The 7,941-nt window shown below is 44.6% G+C and overlaps 1 protein-coding gene across 1 annotated transcript in view; it reads left to right on the top strand.

The window, feature by feature from the left end:
- Positions 1-242: 242 nt before the first annotated feature.
- ELOVL7 (ELOVL fatty acid elongase 7) overlaps positions 243-7,941 on the top strand; it is a 32,255-nt gene continuing 24,556 nt past the window's right edge. Inside the window, exon 1 of the mRNA XM_064735616.1 lies at positions 243-397. The gene's annotated coding sequence lies outside the window, so the exon portion shown is untranslated. The remainder of the gene's footprint in view (positions 398-7,941) is intronic.

Below are 7,941 nucleotides of genomic sequence, written 5' to 3'. Positions count from 1 at the left end.
CTCTGCTTTTGCTCACAGGGGAAGTTCTCCGACTCTCGGGTCGCACTTGCGGCTTCTCTGGTCTCGCTCACGAGGGTTGCCAACCCCTAGCCCCGAGCCTCGGTCGAGTGAGACGCGCCGGGCGGTGCCGGGGCGGAGCGGAGCAGTGCAGGGGCGGTGCCGGGGCAGTGCAGGGGCGGTCCGGGGGCGGTCCGGGGGCGGTCCCGGGGCGGAGCGGGCCGTCCCCTCGGCGCCCTCCCGCGGGCCGCGCGGTGCCGCCGCGCAGTTGCCGCCCGGCGGTGCGGGGACAGGTGGGGCGCGCTGCTGCCACGTGAGTGGGTCCGGCGGGAGCGGGAAAGCGGAGCGCGGCGCAGCGCGGCGGTCTTGGGAGCAGGAGCCTTCGGCGTTCTTCGGCAGGGTCTGTCCCGCGCTGGGCGTGCAGGGCTGGGCGGGGCGGGACGGGACGGGACGGGTCCGGGGCTGCCTCCTGCCTGCCTTCCTTTCAAACTCCCTGGTTGCTCCCGCGTACCTCTTCTCTCTTCCGCAACCCCTGCCTGCTCCGCGCTGAGCTTTTTTTGCTCCGCACCTTCGTCCTCTGGGTGCACCTGCATCCCTGGTCCCTCTCCCTATCCGCCCCCTCTGTGCCATACTTCCAGACTCTCAGGCTCCTGTGGTGCTTCCTCCTCCGACCCCTCTGAGTGCACTTCACCCTGCGGTGCCTTGCCTCCAAGCATTCTCACTATGCCCTACGCCGCACCGCGTCTGTGCCCCTAAACCATTTCACCCGGTCTGGCACCAAGCAGTTCTTGTTCCTCCAAACCCTCTGGCTGTGCCCCACACCTCCCGGTGCCTGTCTCTCAAGGACCTGTGGCTGTGCCTCCCATGAACAGAACTCTCCTTCCTGTCGTGAAGAACAAGTTACATCGTGGCATGTGCATCACCGCACTGCATCGGGGACCTTATTGTTGAAAAATGCTGTTTCTTCCCACACCTTTTGATCCCAAAGGGTGATCCCAGGCAGCAAGAAATGGAGGTTTTTCTCTTCAAGGGTGAAGGTTGGAGACAGTCAGGGGAGAGGTGTGGCCCATGCGCTTAAGAAGGTGATATTAAAATGTAGGGCTGGAGGGGTGATGTCTAGCCAGGGGTTGTCTGGCAAGCTGGAAGGGTGGCTATCTGGCTTGCTGCCTTCCTCGTCTTTGGAGACAGGTCACCTTTGCTGCCATGTGGGGCAGGTCTGTCCTCAAGGACTGGCCTCATAGGCAGTGAGGCCAGGAGCCAAGGAGGCAGGTCGGCGCCAGCTGGGGGGGTTGATGAGGCTACATTGGAGCTGCCTCTTAGATTTACTTGTCCTTTGCAACTGTAGCTGTGATGTACATTGTTATAGAATTGTAAGTTTGTGGATACTTAATTTGTGAATACGTTTTGAATTGAAACTTTGGTTGGGTCTTGGGTGTTGCTATCAGCAAGACAAAGTAGTGTGATGCTTGAAAAGTCATAGTGAGGCAGCAAACCAGCTCTTACAGATTTTTTTTTTTTTTGCTTGCATAGGAAATCAAGGTATATTAATTAAAGGTGTTCAGACAAACCAGAAAACTTACAGGCATGTATGGATACTCTCTTACTTCATTGTAATTCAGTTCTTCCCAGACCCATGTGTAGGTCTGTACAGAGCCCTACTACCATGTGGGAGAAGTTCCAACAAGTTTTTCTGGTTGTTGGAAGCAGCCTGGGAACATGCTGCCTGATTTATTCTGCTGCTCAACACTTGGGGTGCTGCCCGGAACGCACTCGGGCTGCCTTGGAGCTGCCTCAGGTAGAGGTGGAATCATGGTGTATTGACATGGCATCAGGCACCGTGGATGTACCCTGGAAACACTTCCCTGAGGAGTGGGAGTGCTTGTACTCACAGGTTTACCTGAAGAAAATGTACAAAGATGTAGAATTTGAAAACCTAGAGAAACATAGGCTTCAAGTGAGGCACTGGAAGAGTTTGCCCATAGAAGCTGTGGATGCCCCAGCCCTGAAAGGCCCAGGCTGGATGAAGCTCTGAACAGCGTGGTCCGGTGAAAGGTGTCCCTGGCCATGGCAGGAGTTTGGAGCTAGGTGATCTTTCCAACCCAAGCCATTCTATGATTCTTTGAAATTCTTGCTAAGCAGCACCTCTGTTGATAATACAGAATAATGCAACTTTATGGTATTTCAATACAATGTGATCTTTCTATTTAGAACTTATTGGTAGAGCAAGACAGGTTCTGGTACAGGAAGCAATATTCATGGAATGTGTTGGGAAAGATGCCACAGCATTAGTCAAGTAATACAAGCCAAATAGGATTTAACTCATTATGAAACTCAGGAAATACCATGAAATGCTGATCAACTAGTGGCATATCAGTAAAAAAACTAATCGGGGCGTTTTTGTATTTTGACATGACTTGATGGCATTTGCCAAGTGTGAACCCCGTGCCTCTCTGTGCCTTTCCCGACTTCGTTTCTCACTGCTGCAATAAACTGGCAAACCTCCCCCCCCCACCCCACCCCACTGTGGACTTCTGCTCTTCCTCTTGAAACTGCTTCTGCACAGTGTGTCTGCTTCCTCTGGCCTGCCTGTATCTGGTTGCCTAACACACAAATTTCTGGAGGTGTGGGCAGCTGCAGAGTGAGGCAGAGGCACAAGCAGCACATGGGATGGGCATGGGAGGCATGTGTGGGGTGAGGGAAGTGGGAGAATGTCACCTCTGTGCCATGTTCAAGGTCAGGAGATGGAAGGGAGCCAAGATCCCTTTATGGATCTTCATTAGCTGCTTGTGAAATTGTGTTTGTTGTACTGTGGATCTAGCTTGGCAGACTTCATGTGGCATCTCTCCCTGCCTGATGACTGCCTCGGCATGGCTGTCAGAGGCTGGTGCCCATAATTTTCCTGGTGAAGGCTGGTGTGCTGAAATAAGATGGTGAAGATATCAGTTATGGGTTTAGACCAACTGTGTTTTTTTGCCTGGAGTGGCTCAAGGACAACTTGTAAAATAGGGATAGTAGAGCTATAGTACATAGGCAAATATGAATTGGTAGGATGTTGACATCTTCAGTGTCACAACATATTTTATACAAATAATGTCATAGCCCAACACTCATATTCTCTTCGGGCTAATGGATGCCTGAAACTTTAAGCTGCTTCTCAAAGCCTGGGCAACTGGAAAGGAAAAAATACTTGTTCCCCTCACTATTCCTCTGTCCCTCACTGCAGCTCTTCACTATTCTGGTTTTCTTTCATGAAGCCACAGCATGTGACACATGGGCAGTGTTTTTATCAGTTTCTTGTTGCCCAAGTATGTACTAAATTCAAGAAATGGCAGACTTAGGTGTGTTTTTGTCTACTGCAGTTTATGGATTGTTAACTTCAAACAGCAGTTTTGTAGGCCTGAGTACTTAAAGGGAAGTTGGTCTTTGCTTGAAAGCTGCCCTGAAAGCTGAGTGGTTACTCTGCATTTTTCCACAGTGCTAGGGAGCAAGTCCCATGTGCTTGCCCTGGGACCTCACCCAATACCGAGGCTCATTGCTGCATGTAAAGGGCAAATACAGCCTCAAGGGTGGAAACAAAACGTTTTACTCCTCCAAAAGATAAGATTTTTAGAACAAAAGAATTAATAAATCTAGTAGTTAGTTTTGTAAACCAATTGTACTTTTTTTTAAACAGTTCAGTTTAAAGGGTACCTCTAAAGCTAGAAGGACATGCAGTAATTTAAGTGCCTCTTGTCACATTTCCAATTTTCCAAAAGTTTGGCAAAGTTGCCAGTGATGTAGCAAATAATTTTTTTTTCCATGTATATGACATTTAGTTGAAATCCAAAACATAAAAAATTAAATATGTGAGTTTACACTGATGAGAGACACCAGAATAACTTAGGTGTTTCTTATCTTTACTTGTCTTTGGTTTCAGTGTTTAATGCTGACCATTGACATGCAAATATTGAATAGTTAGTTGGTTTTCATTTTGTTTTTTGGTCATTTTTTTCTATTTTTAATCAATTCACAAAGTAAAATGCTTTCAATGTGTCTGTCAAGATGTCTTTTTTTTCTTCTGCATGTTTTTTGTTTTTTTCGTTCTTTCTGCTTATGATGGCTACATGAAGCAATTTATCACTGAAGATGTTGATTAGAAAACACCTATAAGTGATTCGTGAATGGAGTAATGTGAGATGAATAAACATTTTAGAGAACCACAGATTTGAGTGTCTTTAAGTGTTATCTTGGTTCTTGATGAGAGTCTGAGGAATTGAATTTCAGTAGCATTTAATTTCAAAATCCTGAGGTAGCACACAAATCTCTTAAAAACTACTTGTGAAGCTTATCCAGCCCAAAGCAAACTCTGGCTTCCACCTGCAGAGAGGCACACATGTCACAAGGAGGACAAATACAGGTGTCAGTAAACTCTATGAATCACCTTATTTGCTAGGAGCAATGGTATTTGGATTGCCCCTTTACACTGTGCCAGGGTAAAAGCAGCAAACACATGAACCCTTATCTCCACTCCGCTTATGATAGCTACTTAGGCTGATGCTGCAGTTTCCCCAACATTTCTCTTATTCCACCAACATTTCTCTTATTCCACCTGCTTTTCTTTGCATATGCTTCTTGTGTCACTTTTCTTTTGGACTGGAGTATTTCTTGGTGAAAGCTGGTACTAAGAAGCACTGAGGAAACAGTCTGGGTTAAAAAAAACCCTTTCTTTTTCTGTGAGGCTTGCTCTCCTGTGCTGGGTCTGTTTCTCAATCTGTTTTATTATGCAGCCAGAAAAATGGTTGTTCCAGCAGAAGTCAAGGGTGACATAGGAGCAGGTATGAGTAATAGGGAGAGAGGTTGATTAAAATTACATTGCTACTATTAAAAGTGCTCTTATAATTGCAAACTTACCCTGTAAACAGCCAGACTTGCTCTGCTTGAGCAGGCTGTGCTCAAGAGAAGCTGCTTGTAGCAGCTTTATGAATTCCTACATGCTGCCTGCCTGTGTTTAATTGTATTGTGAAATTCTTTGTAGTTTGGATTATGTTTTATATTGATATGGGCCTTGCACTTTGGGCTCTGTGCCTGGAACCTCTATTCAAAGACTTTTTTTTTTTTTAAAGCAATGCCTCACTGAATGCATGTGAATATGAGCATAAGTTTGTCTAGTGCACTGCAAAACCCTGTGCAAAGAAATAGGATGTACTGTGCAAAAAGCTGCTCAGTTTCAACAGGCATCTCATGGGCTGGAATTCAAGAGAATGCTCCTATCCCAGTGATGGCATTCAGGGTTTATGGCTATGCCTGAGATAAAAATATAGCTTACTCTATTCCTTTTATTCTTTGTTTTCTAACAAAAGAAGGGGACGACTCTTGCTGGACTCTGACTCACAAAGATCAGTTTGTTGATTTGGAAATAATTTGCATTGTATCATCAGTCCTAAAATGACTTAAAGCCAAGTCACAAAAACCTGATTCAGTGGTTCTCTGTATGCTTTTAGAGTATGGGAATGGTTCACATTGGTACTGTGTTCTTTCTTTCAGGAAAGTTGTGGTGTTATGAATAGATGGAGATAGGCCTGTGGAAATGTCTGTAGTCAGTTCAGAGAAGTGGTAGCTGGCAAGGTTTCCTTTTGTACAGGTGAAAATTACTTGGATTCAAGTATATTGTAAGAGAACAGTGTTTTACAGTATTTGCATTCTTAACATCCACAATAATCCCTTTTGTATTTGTTTAAATGTACAGTTGGAAAAATCTAGATAAAATACATTCTTTATTATTTTGTAGTCAGAATTCTAGCTTGTTTGTTCCGTGCTGAAGAAACAAAAAATCACTTTTTAGTCTTTAGCTCTACAGAAGGGGTGTGACAAGCTTAATGAAATTATTATAACTACTATTATTATTACTTTGGATGTGCCCTTGTCCCCCTTTGTCTCTTGTGAATGAGAATTGTAGAATATACAACTGATCAAAACCAAGAGGATAATGAAGCAAACTCAAATGTTCACTGTCAACTTGGAATTGAAACCTTTCATAAAATTACTTGTAAGGTACTTCTTGAAAGCCTTGTTACAATCACTCTCATTATTTCTGCTGTGCTGACAATATTGTTTCTGTAGCACCTGTTGTTCTGTAACAAGTCAGGTTGTTAGGGAGTTTGCTTAAGTTTGTTTTTACATGAAAAAGGAAAAAAACCTTTTAAGACAAGACTGTAAATAGCCTTGTGCCATAGCCCTTAAATATTTAGGAAGTTAACTCAGTTTAACTTCTAACTAGGAGCATGGCAGATTTTCGAAAGAGAGGAGTGTGGGATCTCAGCACCTCAGGACTGAGGTGCCGAGTCACCGAGACCACCTTGGGGGGCTCGGGAGTCCTGGAATGTTGCCAGAAGTGTCTGGTGGCTGGACTTTGATCCTACACAGGAGACGACACCTGTATGAGGATAGGAGGGTTTCACCGGAGTGAATGGTGAAGGGATAAGTTAATTAGAGAGTGAAACACAGGGTTTAGGATTTCTGTACAGGGGGGTTTAGAGAAGTAAGATGGAGGAATTGGGGCGTGTCCTGTCCTTCTTCTTCTTCTTCTTCTCCTCCATCTTCTGTGGTGATGGTGGCACTTTGGGATTGGTCATTACTAAAAGTGCACTGGGCAATAAGGGTGAAAGGTATTGGGGAAAAATGATAAATATTGTATACGTAACTTTGGGTATAAAGATAGGTGACCGCCCGGAGGGCAGGGAGTGTGCTCATGGCTGGCTGCTGAGCAGACCTCTGTCGGGCCGAGAGAAAATCTTTTAGATAAGCAATTAATAAACACCGAGACCAAGAAAAGAACTGAAGCCTCTTCTCGTCCTTTGAAACACGGGCTGCCCCAAGGCCACCCCTGGCCTTTCCAGGCCATCCAAACAGCCGAAAACCGGACAGAGGAGGGAATGAAAAATACATGAAAAATGAAAAATACTGCCATTAGAATACTCTGTGCCTCTCTTCACCTAGTCCTTTAATAACTGCTTGAAATCTTAAGGGGTAAGTATTCTCCATCTGAATTTCAGATCATCCTGAAACAGCTTTTTGTAAACTGAAGTGATCCACTTAATCAGTTAGGGAAGCTTATCAGAAAGTTATGGAGAAAATGTTCCTGAACATGGACTGGACCATGTTGAGTTCTGATTTGCTCTGAAATTTTTTCTGGTTTTGAAATGAGGTTGCTATTTTATTTTAAATCTGAACATCTCATATACCCCATTTGAACTGCATTTAAAGTATGGAATGGAAAATTGCCTCTGGAGGTGTGGAAATTGTGCAATCTGGTGTTCTTGCTTTTATCCTGTAGAGAGTTTACGCATATTGTTGTAAAATGTGATATTTCATCAGTTGCTTTCATCCAAGGTGCTGAAGCATCACCCTTGATTGAATCTAGAAAGACATCTGTGATAAGTGAGGGAGTCACTTTTAGAGACCATGAAATTATATGACCTTGGCTCTTTCTTTGAGATGACTGCAGTGGGAAGAGATCCAGTCTTCCTTTCCAGTCAGTGGGATGGCATCACACTTTTTGGATATGGTCAGCTGGTTGAACCTGCACCTGAATAATGTATATATAAGACGAGAAATATGTGCAAAAGCAAATTGTTTGGCTTACGTGTGAGCAATAGAGTCATTGTGAAGTGAGGCAGAAGAAGAGTAGAAGCAAACCAGGTTTGCTTTCATGATGAGGGCTATGGTGTTGTTTTAGGTTCAGAAAAGGGGGTGTGCCCACTAGTTTTGCATATTAACTGGAGTATTGAACCAGCACACAACACTTTGGTTTTGTTTACAGCTTTGCTGTGTTAATTGGTAGCAGACATGCCCCTTTTTCTCTGGGGGCTGAGAACTTCATACGGAGAGTGAACCAAACCCACTGATGGACCTCTCCTGCAAGGCTTTGAAACTTGTATGTCAAAAATACTATTTGACATATAACTT

The sequence above is a fragment of the Zonotrichia leucophrys genome, chromosome Z (genome assembly GCF_028769735.1).
Source record: "Zonotrichia leucophrys gambelii isolate GWCS_2022_RI chromosome Z, RI_Zleu_2.0, whole genome shotgun sequence".
Taxonomy (NCBI): Eukaryota; Metazoa; Chordata; class Aves; order Passeriformes; family Passerellidae; genus Zonotrichia; species Zonotrichia leucophrys.
Note: the sequence above shows the minus strand (reverse complement) of the source record. Positions and strands in the feature narration are given on the sequence as shown.